The sequence below is a fragment of the Lepeophtheirus salmonis genome, chromosome 1 (genome assembly GCF_016086655.4).
Source record: "Lepeophtheirus salmonis chromosome 1, UVic_Lsal_1.4, whole genome shotgun sequence".
In the NCBI taxonomy this organism is placed as follows: Eukaryota; Metazoa; Arthropoda; class Copepoda; order Siphonostomatoida; family Caligidae; genus Lepeophtheirus; species Lepeophtheirus salmonis.
This window is the reverse complement of record NC_052131.2, coordinates 14,289,419-14,305,918: the sequence shown is the minus strand read 5'-3', so window position 1 is coordinate 14,305,918 and position 16,500 is coordinate 14,289,419.

Below are 16,500 nucleotides of genomic sequence, written 5' to 3'. Positions count from 1 at the left end.
TTAGGAAAATGAAGTTCATCAGGAAAGTGATGATGAGGATTTCAGCAGTTTTTTAAATGTTTCATTAGAAATGGATAGGCCCATTTTTGATTATTAACAAAGTTTTGGGTAGAAAACATTGATTGAAGAAGATCTTCTTTGGTACAGGTAGTTTGAACATATTGATCATTTGTGGTCAACATATCTGATTGGTAATCTTATTCTTGTATTGGAGTTAAATTATTCTCGTTGATATTCACAGTACCTACTCTACTAACACCTCCAAGTATTGTTCCGAGTCATAATCATGCTGTTTTTATTGATAATTATGTTGTTAATATTCAATAAAAAAGTATGGGCTAATAAACTAAATTTTCTTTGGTAGATTTAAAGACCTTAAACTTGCCTCGTTTTCAATGTTAATCAAACGATGATTTTCCTCCACCGGATTTTTAACAGGGAAAAAGAAAAAAGACATGGGACTGCATCTTGTTTGGAACCCTGACATCTTTTGCCTTTGAATTAAGTTAGAGTTTACCTGACCACTCGGAAATCTTCTGGCTCTGTGTTATTCATGTAAACACAGAGTATGGGGATTGCCTTCTGAGTGAACGGATTAAAGCCTTCTTATATCAGAGCAATCTTTCATAATAAGACATTTACTTTCATTTGAAGGGAATTGCAAAGATCCTCCCCTCAAGAATCCAGGGACGCCACAAGAAAATGGCAAGTTACAAATATCACAATATTGAAATTTGCAGATATGAAATATTATTAATACATATTAATATATGAATAACTATTAACTATAAATTTTATAAGTTCAATTCATAATAATTAATAGACATTCACTCAATCATACACAAGGGACACACAACAGTTAACGTAATCTTACAGAACACTAGCGATCTCAATCAATCAATAATTATATTACCCAAGCGACAGTAAGTTACATCACCTTGAAGATACTATAAATTATTTTGTTTGCTCGCGCCCTTTAAAGAATAACATACTAGAGCTATGAAGGTGTTGAATTAATTATGAATGTATTTTATCAATTTTATATTATAAATTACTGATCAGTATTATACATCGGATAAATTTACTCTCATAACCTTCCTCAGAGTCTTTCCCTACATAAAAAATATATGCTTACTTCAAAGCGTCGAAAAATAAAATAATTAGAAAGAATACATATTTCGAAGAAACTTGCAGAACTAGTAGCAACTTAAGAGGCTACAAGGGAAAGAAGAGTCATGTATATCAATCAAGAATGTTTTTCTTATTTCTAATTCTTGATATGTCTAAAATTTGTAGATTTACTTAAAATACTTTTGCACAGTTCATTGTTATCACGTCTTTTGACTAGTATTCATCTAATGTAATTAAATAGAAGTCAACGTTTCGGACGAGGTTATGTATTTATCTGTAGATTTAAATAGAAATCTAAACTATTAATTAAAACAATAATTTATAGTATTTTAATTATAATTATGCTCTAAAAAATTATAAAAGTTACTTTAAAACACAAATACATTACCCTAATCATCTATTCTGATTTTGAATTTTGATTATAATTCATATCAACTGATGTCAAAAGGTTTCCTACCCTTACAAAATCAGTTTTTATCAAAAATTTTGAAGAAACATTTTTTTTACCAAGAAATTGATTTTCAACATTTATAATGTGTGTTATACTACAGTACAATTATAATTTACGTTATGGGGTAATAGCTTTTTGAAGTTTAAGCAAAAAAACCATGTTGAAATTGTCCCCAGAATTGTATCTTGCAACATAAGTATGACCACTAACTCATTCCATTTTCTTCCTTACAGTTCATTTTATCCATTTTGGTCATGTTTCAAAAAAAAAAAAAAAAAATCATTTAGGTTTTATATTTTCCCTTTTTCTTTAAAAATAATGCTTTATGTTTTTTTTTCTAGTATCCTGAGGATACGTTTACCAGCTCCAATTACTACTAAAAGTGAAATAGTAACTAAAACCTATTAGGCTTTCATGAAAAGCAGCAACAATTACGTTTCAAATTATGTTAAGGGAATACGTTTGTATAATAAGATACTCATATCACTAAATTAATTAATGTAATTTACATTTTAATGTGATGATACTTTACAAGTTTATATTTTAAAAGTTTTGCACAACACGATTTTTTTTTGTTTTTTATTCAAATGTCTGAATTAACAAATGAGGCCGATCAACATAAAAGCAAACTTGTTTGTTTTTTCACAAAATTGAATTCCTTGACAAGTTATTGTCACATTCTATTTTCAAATTATTCATATTGCCAATTTGAAGGCACCAAAAATTGAGTTTGAAATAGTAAAAATTGATATTCTTTTTTAAAATAATGAGGAATTGATGGATAATTTTAAAAAAGACGCACTTGACTCAACCAATACATTAAAAAAATAAATGGTTAGAGGATCAGTAAGATTTAATGGATTTCCAAGAACTGGCTTAATTTCTCAGTGATATACTCATTTCTGGATAATGGGACGTCCTGGTGGAAGACACTATGTGAATTTTAAAAATCTCATAAAATCGAGCAACTTTCTTTTTCGGGGTTAATACATGAAAATTCCCCCTTACTCATAAAGCCATTTAATATCCCATAATTTAGAATTTCTTTGACTTCTTTGTAATATGGATTGCCATTGACTGTTTTAGACGAGAGATATTCACTCCAAGATTCCAAATATTCATGAAAATCGGAGAGAAAAATATCCAACCCTTTATCTGCCACTAAAAAGATCAATTGTAGGTTCCTTTGATGTCTAATTAGTTCTTTCAAATCTTCTTTCTCGTCTTGTAAAATTGGGAATTGACGGATTCTATTTGAAAGGATATATTGGAGCCAATATAAGTTTTTTAAAGGTTCTAAACTATAACTAATTCTTTTGGGTTTGTTAGTCAATGCCAATAATTTGAATACAAGGCCCATAATTGACTCAAATATGTTTATGAAATACTTTGGTGTACGTACAGGGTGGGGGATCAAAAATTAGAATCCTCTTTGAGGCTGTCTAGCCTCAGTTCTAAAAGTATGACCATTTTCTACTTGGCAATATTTAAAAGAACAGACAGAAAGCTACAATTGGATGTTTGTTTTGCTTTTGTGCTATTCAAAATGTACGAGCAACAAGCAAAATGGCAGAGGATTTGCGATCACCTCTGCGTACAAGTCGATCTCCTACAAAAAAATCTTCACAGGAGACGCTGTTCTGAACAGGAGAAAAGATCGCTTCTTCGCTGGATCAAGAGATAAGGTCGAAAGAACCTTCAGGACTAAACAACCAGCACCTCATGTAACATATCTTGCCATGGTTAAAGAGCACGTTCCCCCATAGCAAGTAAGTCTTAACACAAGACGGCACCCCGGAACACATGTCCAAGAAGGTGTAGTATTTCTGCAGGGAGAACATGGCTGCCTTCTTGCCAGCAGACTTCTGTCCATTCCCTCACCCGGCATGAACCCTTTGGACTTTGCTGTTTGGTACATCTTGGAGGGGAAGATGGACAAGACATCTCACCTGAATGTCAATACCCTGAAGGCCGTGATCATGGAGGAGTGGAACAACTTGTCCTCGGATTTCATCAAGGTCAGCTGTGCTTCTGTTCGTTGCCGTATTGAAGCCATCTTTTTGAAGGGATGCGGACACATTGAATAAAAAGTGTAGAAAATGGATATATTACCAACTGTTTTTTTAAAGTTTGCCATAAAAATAGCACAAAATAAGAATATGTAAAAGTGAAAACGTCTCATAAAATTTTCTAATTGAGTTCTCACCCTGTATATAAGAAATGAAAAAATAATTTTTTCTTATTTTTATTTCTTTATGATTTGTCTCAATTTAAGCTAATGTATGTAGATAAATAATATATCAGAGATGTTGAAATTGACAAAACATATTTGGGCTAATGATTTGGGAATTGCAAGACATGTAGTAAACATTTAAGCGTTTTTGAACCATTAATATTTCCTTTGTCGATTTACAGATTATTCAAATTTAATATGAAATAAAAGCTTTGATAATTTTGTATAACTTTTATTTTATAAAAAAACTGAATATTTATTTATTTCTGCAATTAAAATGCCTATAAAGTACAGTTGTATGTAAATCATCTACGCTAATTTGAGGGTTGTTAAAAGAAAAATATTAATGTATTAATTTTTCTACATAGTTTATCAACCGTTTATCTACATTCAACTTATGAATTAAATCATTCTTAGGCAACTGTCCAATTTGGAAAAGAGCACCAATCTTTTTATCCTCTTTTTATACGCCTTCAAGGGCGTATAAGTCTTTGTGGAACTATAATGGAGACATAATACAATTTTGTCCCTCATTCTCGGATAAAAACTAAACACAACTATAAAAATTTAAAAGCTATTCCGGATCTTTAGAATAATTATTCTTGTTTTTTCTCCTTTTATTATCCTTTTAATGAAACTACTACTCATTCTCTTTTTGAAATTTATATCGATTTTGTGGCTTTTTTTTTATTGAACCACCAAAAAAAAATCTCCACCGCAATCTTTTACTTTATCAAAAAAGTAAAAAAATTATGAAATTCCTCAGCTATTCCCCATCCCCAAAGTGCATGAAAATTGATTTGAACATAAATTTTGGTTTTTATTTTTATTACTCGAAAAAGTACCGAAAAGTATCAAAATACAGGTATCAACTCTAGTAGGGGAACTTCTAGAAAATTTTTGCTAGCATGACAAAACTAGTTGATAACTTATTCTTTTATAAATACCAATTATCATCAGATTAACTAAAAGGATTACAAAGGTCTTAAATACTTAAACTAGTTAATATGTTTAGTGATAATAACCTTAGTTCAGGAGTAAGATAAATAAAGCAAATTTTTTATCTAACTGGTTTTTTAATGATCTGAATTTGAGTACTTTTTTGATTGAAAAGGTCTCATAAATGGCGCAATTGACGTTTTTTGATTTTTTTTTTTTTGTGTTTTATAAAGTAATAAACAGAATAATTAGTTTCTCCCGACTATATATCAAAATGAACACTTAAAAATTGGGTTCAAGTGGAAAACTACGTAAGTATTCAAATCCTGAGATATCTGATAATAAGAAATTAATTTTTGGTATTGAAACATTTAATAATTTACAAGTTCATCATATATTTCTTAAGTTAAAATATTTTTTAGTAGCTTTTAACAAAGTATACTACATTAATTTGATAACTTAACACATCTATATAGTATTTTTTTAGATTATCTGAAATTCTAAGAATGTTGAAATGAGTATAGTTGGTAAATACTTTTAGTTATAGACTCAACTTCTTCAAAAACATCTACTTGAAAGAGATTAAAAGTAAAATACCGTCTCGTAAGATAATCATATATTGAATAGTAAATTGATTTATTTAGTCATGATTCTTAGAATGTCTGTCATCACTTATTATACAAAATATTACAATGGAGGTACTTCTTCGCAATGAAGCTAAAGTTATGATAATGTTCATTCAAATTTAATAGAAAAAAATTTAAGTATTTAAGATACTCGAAGAACAATTTTTGTTGTATGAAAATGAGTCGTTAAGAATCGAGTCGATAATTTAATAGATTTTTAAAAAGAGAAAGAATTAAATAGCTACATATGCACCTTGTCCATTTATTAAAGTAGCCAAGATTATTCAGAGCTATGGGGCGTCGACTACAGACACACTTTGTATTATTTATATAAGGGTAGCGGCTATTCTTTAACTATACACTGTGAGTGCATGTGACAGTTAAAAATGCGCAAGTAGGATGTAGTTTGGCGGCTAGCCAGAAGTGTTTGGCTTCAGTTAAAAAATTGTATCGATCAGCGAAGTATTTATTTCACAATCGTAGAAAAGTGTCCATGTTGCGATCTTTGCAAGATGAGACAATGTTGAGATTGCAAACTTTTAGACATGTTCTTTGTATGGAGTGTAAAGAAGGAACTGCAAGACTCTGGTGGTGATTAAGAATAAACAGCAAGGCATGTTGATCACAAGATGAGGCCAGACTTCCAAAGGGATCATGCTTTCATTGCAAATTTGTAAAAAGAAAAACAATCAATGTGGATGAACCATCTTAATTGCTGAGTGCCATTATAAGGGATCGATCTCTTAAGTTCTTTACAGAAGATCAGAGGGTTTGTCATATTATTTGCTATACAAATACAACATCCGAGGAGTTCAACTTCTGAAAAAAAGAAAGAAAAAAAGAAAGCAACAGATGCCAAACAGTTCCAAACTTTTGCGGAAATATTTGAAGCATCCTCTTGAACCAACTACGATCTGTTTTTTTTTTCTCTGGCAAAAAATCCATGAATCTAAAAGGGCTAACGAATGGGGAAGAAAAATATTGTTATTCTTTTTTGAATTACCAAGAAGAACGTTGGAACTTCTGAGGTAACAAAGGCTCTCGACTTTGCAATTCTTAATTGTAAAGCCCTCATCGCCAGCCTACTAACTATCAGCCTATTAAGGAGTATGGGTTGAGAGGTATTATCTTGGCAGCTTCAGCCTACTATGTCTCTCTCACAATGAAAATTCCTAAATCAGGATGTGAGTAATGGAATTATAGAAGTGTTTCAAAAAAATTGTTCAGAAATTTTTACAAATATTTATCATGATTGTTAATTTGCATATCTACTATTTTTTTTTTTAAAGATTTATTTTTAGAATATTACTTGAAATTCTACCAAGAAGGATTAAATATATACTATAATATTTATATATGTACGTTTTACGCAAATGCTCTGGTTTATTTATATATGTATGTTCTGTATAATATATAAACCAATTAAAGAAGGTTAAAAAAAACAACACTTTTGACAAATTCAAAAAATTGACCAGTAATAGAACAGATGGTTGGCTATGAGTCCATTTGATGTACCAAAAGTGAAGCAGACAAATTTTTTGCTAACTGTTATGGTGTTTGGAGCCATAAGATTAGAAGGATACGTGATACCATCATATATTTTCCCGTGTCATGAAGGTCAATGTCAATGATTACATAAAGGTACTGGAAGATCATGCCAAGGATTGAGTATGTTGCAGCTGCGAGGCAATTCGTCGGCAAAAAGACTCTGCTCCATAATTTAATGTAAATAAAAACCAAAAAAACTTTGATCTGGTTGCCACATTATTGTTTTTACTTATTTGTGGGACTCAGTGTTTGGTTTCCAAGCTTCCCAGACTGGAACACTGTGGACTTCTTTGTGTGGGGTGCAGTTGAGCTACACATCAACAGATTTTTCAGCAACACAAAATTTGAGTTGATGTCCAGAATAAGGGAAAAATGCCAAAATACGACGAACTCCATTTTTCATCGAGAAGAAATATCGAGTTCCTTGTTAACTAGAATTTGTACGCTGTACATCAGTATCTAACATAAAACGGATCATGATTTTTTTTTAATGTTTATTTTTTTATATTTATTATATAAATGATTTCTACTTTAGTTAATTCATGTGCAAATTAGATTATTGGATCCTATTATATTTTGTTCCTTTATCAAAAATATAAATGAGAAAAATATTTTTCTTAATGTCCTAGCAATAAAGCATAAAATAAATATTTTTTTGAATATGAAATTTCTCAAGGATAAGAGCAATTTAAAAAAAACAACAACTCAAATGGCTTTATAACAAAAAAGATGTCACAGTTTTTTATGAATTGTCTAAATTTATACAATTATTATTCTTTTTAGAGCAATTGGGAACTCAAAAGGTCGGATATGAAATAAAAATATATTATTCCTTCTATTATAATAGTTAATTTTTATATTTAACACAGAAATCCAAATGTATAATGAACGATGTAATAACATTTTAATACATTCAGTAATATGTAATGGAACAAGAAAATATAGGAATAAATTTTAGATAGACAGTGTCAGGATTCTCAAAAGTCTTTGGGTGTTATCCGAAATGAGATTAAGAGATCATCATGAAGAAATTAGCCAATATATCTTTAGTTTTATTAAAAGAAATACATACAATGATATTGTTTGCAGTATAAAATAGTCCGACTTCCTCTGATAATGTTACGGCATTGTATTTGGTTTTGTTTAATGCTAAAACCCTTATTGCGAACAAGTTATACACGTATCAAACACAAATACCAATTGTCAAATTGACAATTATATTGAGCATTTTTTGAGGGGAGGAGGATTCTTCTTTTTTTTTAAATTTAAAGTTCATAATTTGAGCTATCAAATGATATAACTTTGAATTTTTTGAACATGTTTGTGTTGAAACTATGAGCCTATGAATAAAAATCATCACTTTTTTTAAACTTTAAACAAAGATAATATAAGTTATGAGGATGATACAGACATTTTAAAAATGATTTTGGAATGTTTTAACATTATATTTTGAAATATATTCCCATAATTTATTTTTATCTTCAAGACCAAACATTTAAAAAGTTTTAAAATTTAAAAATAGCCTAAAATTAAAAAAAAAACTGTATTGCTTTTTTCTGAAAGCTATGATACTAGTAGAGAAAAAATAAGGCCATATTTGAAATCAGGGGATCAAATTCTACTTAGTAAAGCATTTCCTGTTCTAGTACTTTAAAAAAGTGTGATTGTGTTGGACAGTGTCATCAATACTTTTTTTTGTTAACTTGCGTGCTTAATTCATTTTTTTTCTTAGCTCCAATTTTGAGGAGTTTAATATCCTCTAAGTAAACACAATAATGGAACACAAAACTAATCTCTAAAACAAGCGACTAAACCTTTAAAATATCTATAATACAGATATTTGAAACAACATGAATGTTAAAATACCAACGTAAAATACTTACAAATCTAAAGTTAGTATATCACTAGAAATAGAGCATTCATAGTAAAAAAAAACTTTTATCCAAAGTTTTGGTTTATTGTCAAGTGATAAAAGTTTTTATATGCTTGATACAAATTTCAGCATTATGATTAGAGACGTAAATAAAACTTCCTCTTAGTGCGTATAAATAAATAAAAACTATTAGAAGCTTCCATGTAAAAATATGTTCGTTTTCATATTGTTTGAAAAATATTTTTCATTATATTGCTTATAATTAAAATTTCTTATGATGATGTAACATCATTGATTTTACTCTTTCTCATAAATAATGATTAAAAACTGCACATTGTACAAATTAAAATAAAATATTTACTTATTATATTTGACATATTGAAATTCGCTACAATCGGTGAAAGGATCCCTTCATTTCAATTACAATTCTGGAATCTAATGCCCCTTGAGAAAAGTCGTCTTTACTCCCCTGTTAGATTTTCATTGTTTTGATTGTCATCCTCGGAGGAATTTTCATCTCTGTGGCCATCGTGGTATACAGAATCGGATGATCTATTATTTTCCTTCGATTCCTTCTATCCTTCTTTGGTATTAAATCTTGGAGGACATAAAATTATCCTTATTCCGGTCTTCAGAATGAAGAATGGATCTTGGGCCCTTGCAATATTCGAATTAAAAGCACATCTTAATTTTAAAACTGACTTAATTGTTGGAATGCGCTTTTTTATATATATTTTAGTATTATAGTTACAAATTTATGTTGTAGTTGTATCGAAATGAAACCTTTTCATTATATTCTACAATATGTGCCTATTGTTTCTGAATCTGAATAGATCATTTCAGAGTTAATAGTTCAACCCTGAAATTTATTCATTATTACATAGGAATTGTTAAGTTCCCATCCAAGGAAGGAGTCGACTCTCCTCTCTTAAGATGCTTAAAATAGCACAATTTAATTGTCTATTTTCATGACCCCTCTATATATCAGAATTCGAGTATTTTTTGTTATGGATGATCTTGCTCTAATTCTTAAAGAATATGAAAAGCTGTTTGAAGACAAAAAAACAATAGTCACAAACTACTATAAATCCATATATCTCATACACCGGAGAGTTTAAAAGAAAACCTAGATCCTTTTTGGATTTTGCAGTCAAAGATAAATTCCAGTTTTGAGTTGAGTTTAATTATAAAAATTAGTGTTCCTTTGTGTTATTTATATGCAATCAATGCTAAAAAAAAACAAAAAAAACACTTAACAATCTTGAGTAATTGGAGAAAATGAAAAGGTCTGATGTAGCATCTACACTTCGATTGGGAACCGTTAACATGAAGTGAGTACTTCATATATATGAAGGACCTCTTAGAGCTCTTCTTGTTTATACCAATAATATGTCTCATAAAAGGATTCTAATAAAGTTACGTGAAATAAGATAACCAACCTGTGTAGACTTCTTCATATATATTTATATATAATTAAAATATAAAAGTTCATATTCTTTTTAGGAAAAATATATTATGTATTTATTTCAAACATAGTTTATAAAATGAAGTTGATAACAAGTCATAAATTATTTGTACTTAACCAATAATTAATTGGTCATGTAAAGCTTTTTTAATATTGTAATTTATTTTTTGATACAATTTTGTTATAAATTTTATGTGAACGAATAAATAATGAGTTTAGTCAGATATAAATTGAAAGACTTAATTCCTATGATGATAGATGTGACTTGCTGTACCCATAAACTATATAAATTGGCTGAATTTTGTTGTTAACATTTTCCTCAATATAATCTTGTCAGATCCGAGATATAGAAAACGTTCTGGTATTCTGGTGTCAGGAAATCTAATTTCAATTATAAGCCTCATAACAAAGTAAGGTTGACTTCTTCCTTTGATGGAAACGTATCAATCCTTATACAATAGTAAATATATTTCAGAGTCAAAACTGATAACTATGAAAGGGTATATTCTGTTAATCAACAGATTTATTAATTATAATATTGAAATATAACAAAGATATTACATTTTTTAAATTTCTTTTTAAATTGATCTATATTGTCATTACTTTTACAAATTAACTAATACAAAAAAACTTATAATTTCATAATTAAATTGATAAAGTGATATTAGATAAAATAACATCTTAGCATAATTTCCATAAACAAAAACTTTTTTATCCATATTTAAATTTTGACTATATGCTCATTTCATTTTATTAATATAGCATCTTTGAAATGATTGCATATCATATTTGTCTTCTTTGGTGAGTTAACATCTCTCAATATAATGAATACTCTGTATCACACCTTACAATTTAAAAAAAAATTTATAACTATTACTTATTCCAGATGTAATATCCCGTAGTTTGATGTATCCCAAATTTGTTCTTCCTATAATGGTATTCATTTGTCTTGGAGGATAACTTTAATTAATTGATATTTTACCATTTCCAGACTATTTTAGGACTAACGACGTTTTAAGGTTTCTCTTTTTTTCGATAAAAGCTACGTATCAAGAGAGATTTATTGAAATAGTTAGAAAACAATGTTTATCAAGAAGAATGAAAGAGATAGAGAGAAACATGAGGCTATGCCATATTAAGCTCATCATAAAATACACATCAAACAATGTACATCTCTTTAAAAATGTATGTAGATTTATTTTTTTACGATTGAGATAGTATATTTAATTTTAATTGTCTTTTCTTTCGTATAGCTGCTTCAAAATTTAATATTCAAATATGGGTATACTACTCTCCTTTTTCGCGTTTCTTCTTACTGTTGTTGTGTAATATAAAATATGTACATATATTGAAGAATTCTTTTATGATTCCTTTTATACTGCAAAAAAATAATAAAAGTATGCATCATTCTTGTATTAAAGAAGCAGAAGATATAAAAGGAGAATTGAGGAGCTTGATTTACAACTCAAATCTGATTAATAATTCAGAATAAATAATAATGTTATTGTTTTTTTTATCTAGCTTCTATTTTTCAAACGGTAAAAATCTTTTTCTTTGAAGGATAATCCGTATACATATAAATTAGAATATGTGTGTCTGTGTTTTTGATGAGTACCCAGCACACCGTTGAACCTACTAGGCTGAAATTTTGCATAGGTGCCTCTTTTGAGCCTTATTAGGGTGCATATATATATATTTTTTTTTTTTTTTTGGGGGGGGGGGGGCATTGAAATCTGGTAACTTACTAATTCAATAATTCAATGAGGCTTAAGATATTGAAACTAATTCATAATTCGATGTATTAAAACAAACAAATAGTTACAAAACAAAACAACTATAAGCTGTTTATCTTATGTAAAAGTCGAGAAAATGACACCTGGAAGTGATCGACAAATTTCCATTCGTGTACTCCAAGTATTTGGGTATCTCCAAGATCACCGTCTACCAAAAGGCCAGACTGGACCAAGAGGAGTTAAAGAAAACAGCCCAGGCTAATCACCTCAAGTCCATGAGGGCCCATGCAAGGGATCTCGGGAGTTCACACTAGACTCTTTAGAGAGCTATGAAAAAATAGAAGCAGAAAGAGCCTTTTGACACTATCAATGAAAGAAACTCATCGCCTCCGTTGCAAGACTCATTTGAACTCTTTTTTTTTTTTGACAATTTTGACGCTTGACACCTTTAGGGTGCATGCCGAGGGAAAGGCCTGTACTGTCCGCCATAGAAACACCAAGGCCCTCCAAGCCACTGTCAGCCAGCACTGGGACACTTTGGAAGAGGAAAACATCCATAACGGGTACCAAACTTCCACTGTCTTCTGGAAGCCATCATTGCCGCTAAGAGCGGTTACATTAACGCTTAAGAGAGTTCAGAAACACATATATTTATAGTATTAATTGTTAATTAATAGATTATAACTCATTGAAGTTCAAAATTCACTGTGTTCAGATTTTAATGGACCACTCTGTAAGGGGGGTTTATTTTATATCCAAAAGACAAAAATTGTTTTTTTTTAGCTCAAGGAAACTAGATAGGGGCTGAGTTACAAATCCAAAAGTGACTGGCATCTTAAAAAAAAAAACAGGTATACGAATACAGACATTTTCTAAATTTATTCAAAATAAAAAAAAATAATGTGCCAAAATCAGTTAAAATGGCAGTTTCGCTTTTTTTTCAGAATAATAAAAAAAAAATGGATTTCAATGAAATTATTGGATTCCCATATTAAAATAGATTGTAGAAATTTTTCTTGAGATTCGTTCGCATATAAATACAACAAATAAAAATGGATGTTTAACTGAAGTATCTATCATTTTCTGAATAATTTTTCAATTTTTTTGCATTTTTTCTCACTTTTTATTCCTCCAACGTGAATTTTCTATTTAGAAAAAAAGGCCACAAATGTTTTATTTTGGACTTGAAATTGTAAAACCTACAATTTGACATTTATATTTTGCATTTCCAGAATATATATATATATTTTTTTTCAATATTTATAAAAAGGAATCAGTAATCGAGTTATTTTTTCGACGACATTATTGTCCATAACTTTTTTGTTTTGAAGAAAATGCAAAAAAATCGTAAGATTTGGGTTTCTCTTTACAATTCTAAAAATGTTTTTTCTACTTTTTATTGCAAAATTAGTGCATTTTTTTTATTTTCCTTGCGAATTTTGATTTGGCAATTTTTTGCCGAGAATAAAAAATGGACTTATCATCTTGAATTTTTTTTTCAAGCACATATGTTGTTGGTATGATATTTAAAGTTTATAAACAACTTTTTGTAATAATTTGTATTAATAAATCTATTTATATTATATTATAATTATCCCCCGCACCAAACATTCAGAAGAAATAATATTGACAATTGTCAATGTGATTTCCAGCTCCCTCCTGCACCCAAACAACACCAAGTAACTCTTTGCTAGTATTTTTATATCTTTTTCTCAATATGCAATATTGAACTCCAGTTTGTCAAACTTTTTTGCATGCTTATTTTATTAACTAAAATCATTTAATTAAAGGAAACACCAATCAAGCAAAAAATAATTATGGTACGTCAGCTATCCTGTGGGACTAAACAAATACATTTTTATAGAATAAAAATACTTCTTCCATTAAGGTTAAGGATCATGGTGAAAAAATGCCATGTAGACATTAAAATGAAACTGACAAACAACCACACCTTTACTGTTTATAAAAAATTATAACTCTATCTAACGTTTACCTTTTTAATTTATCATATTCAAATGAAAGTACTAAATTTTAGTATGGTACATTCTTAATTACACAGTGTAGACAAAAACTAACAATTGTAATATCATATTTAAAAGAATAAGATATTTTACTCTTACTATACTAATTTTATCGTCCCTAATTAATCAAAAACGAATTTAATTGTTAAAATTTTAGCCATTTGTTAAGAAATTTGAGAAAACATTGATTTGATTTTTTGTTTTCTTTAGAAGAATTAGGTTTTTTTTAAATACATTTGATAATGTTTTTTTTCCCCATTTTTTTGAGCTGTTTACTGTGTGTTTAAGAATTATATAAATTCTAAGCTCCCAATGGATGTCACAGATTATGTTGTAACTAGTGAAGTTATTGAAAATGCTATATATTTATTTGTCTGCTGTCGATTTGTCAATTCATTTCAGTAATTAATGCGCTCGAATTGATTTGTTAATGAGCTCAAATTATGTTTTTTTGTTCTGTAAATATATCTTTTATTGGATGAAAAATATTTTCACAATTTTTGAAGAAAATGACATATTTTACTAAATATAAGCTAATTTCTTTTATTTTCTTCATTTTGTTATTTCCTTTATCTTTCTTTTAAAAAAAAAGGTTGGGAGGTACAATAAGGATTTTTATATATGTATGTATGTATGCAAGCAAGCGGTTCATTTATATGGAGTTTTATCTAAAAACTAGGGAGATTTAAAACTCTTTACATTTATGTAGAAGATCCGAGGGGAGGGGGGATATCATAATTTTCTTCTGTCCCATTGTGCTATCTATTATAATCTAATCATTTATAGGACATACGTTGTGCCTTAACTCAAAAGTACATAATAATGCACAAAAATTAACATTAAATGATAAATTACCAATTTATTCGTTTTTAATTTATATAAAACCTAGACTCTAGGGGACCCTAGACTTAGAGTGAGATTTTATTACAATTGAAGCTCACCTATTTTTAACTACGAAGTTTCATTACACAGTATCTGTCAGTGTTCAAATTTGAATTCCATCTGAGCTGCCATTATGATAGAATGGCAGGGTATAAACACGACCTTCATCGTCAAGAGTTGTCAATCTGTTCGTTGGCGTGTCAATACTGTTATTGCCTGTGAAAAATGATATTTTTGATAAAAAATATAGCCAAATATAGTATTTAAACATATCACAAACTGGTTTTGAGTTCTCTTTTCTTGATTCCATAAAAATCTTATTTTTTGTAATTTTGTTATGCTACTACAAGTTTGAGGTCCTCACTCTCTTATAATTACGATCAAAAAAAGACTTCAAAGAATGAACTTCAAGGCAACTTACGACACTTCTAAAGGATCAATATTAAAAATTTAAATGGAATATCATTAATTGAAGAATTAAAAGGTAATTCGGACTAGTTTTTAAGAAAATTCGTCCTATCTTGATTTCGTGTTGCTGGAGTTCATATTATTTAGCTGCCTAATCTGTTTTATAAGAAGTTACACAACAGTAATCTAAGATTTAAGAAGCCATTTAGAATATGATTGTTTCATGTAAGTACATATAGTATGTTGAAGTACAATTGATAAATAGTAGTGTTGTATTCGAGATAAAACCATCGAGTTCTGTCGAAAGGTAGTAATTGCATATTAAGTTTAGTCTAATTAATGTTTTTTAACATTTGAGGCAAGTTGAGTTTGAGTAAAGATATCAAGTAAAAAAGAAGATTTTTTATTGAATTGATGAATCCTAATTTCTACATTGGAAGTCAGTTCGACTACCTCAATGATGCAGTCAATCATTACTCAAATAATGAAGGTAATTTCTGAAAATATTTTGTATTCATCTTATTATTTATCAATAATTTAAAATATTATTCTATTATTTTTACTAATTATTATCATAGGAAGTTATTTCTAAAAGCTATATTTATATCATCCCCACAATGCATAAATTAAGTTATTTTACGTTGCATCACTACCAATTATATTTTTGGGTTGAACTCATGACTTCCTTTAATAATTTTGGAAAGATCTTTTTTCTACGCTGTTCCGCTACGTTACCTGTGGTCGTTCAATGCTGAGTAGTTGTAGAAATAGCTCGAGAGGATATTAATCTACAGCATATGGCCGTTGTAGAACAATGACCTTTGAGTGCCTGTAACAGCTGTACATGCAAAGGTACGATGTTTTTTGTTCTTTTGGCAGCTAGCCAAGAGTGTTTTGCGCCATTTAAAAAAAAATTATTGATTAAAAAAGAATTTATTCGAAAATCGTTGATTAGCCAGAGTGTCCTTGTTACTAATTGCACCGGACAATACAATGCAGAGACTTCAAACTTTTCAATCTGGACATATCTTCTGTCTCGAGAGTCAGGAAGAAACTGAAAGAGTCTGGAGGTGATTATGAATCAAAGTGTGCAGATCACAACATGAGATCAGACTGCAAGGATCAGGATTTTGCCATTGCCAGGGATCTAAACTGTTCAGGGTGGCCATTTGTTTGGCAAACAATCCTCT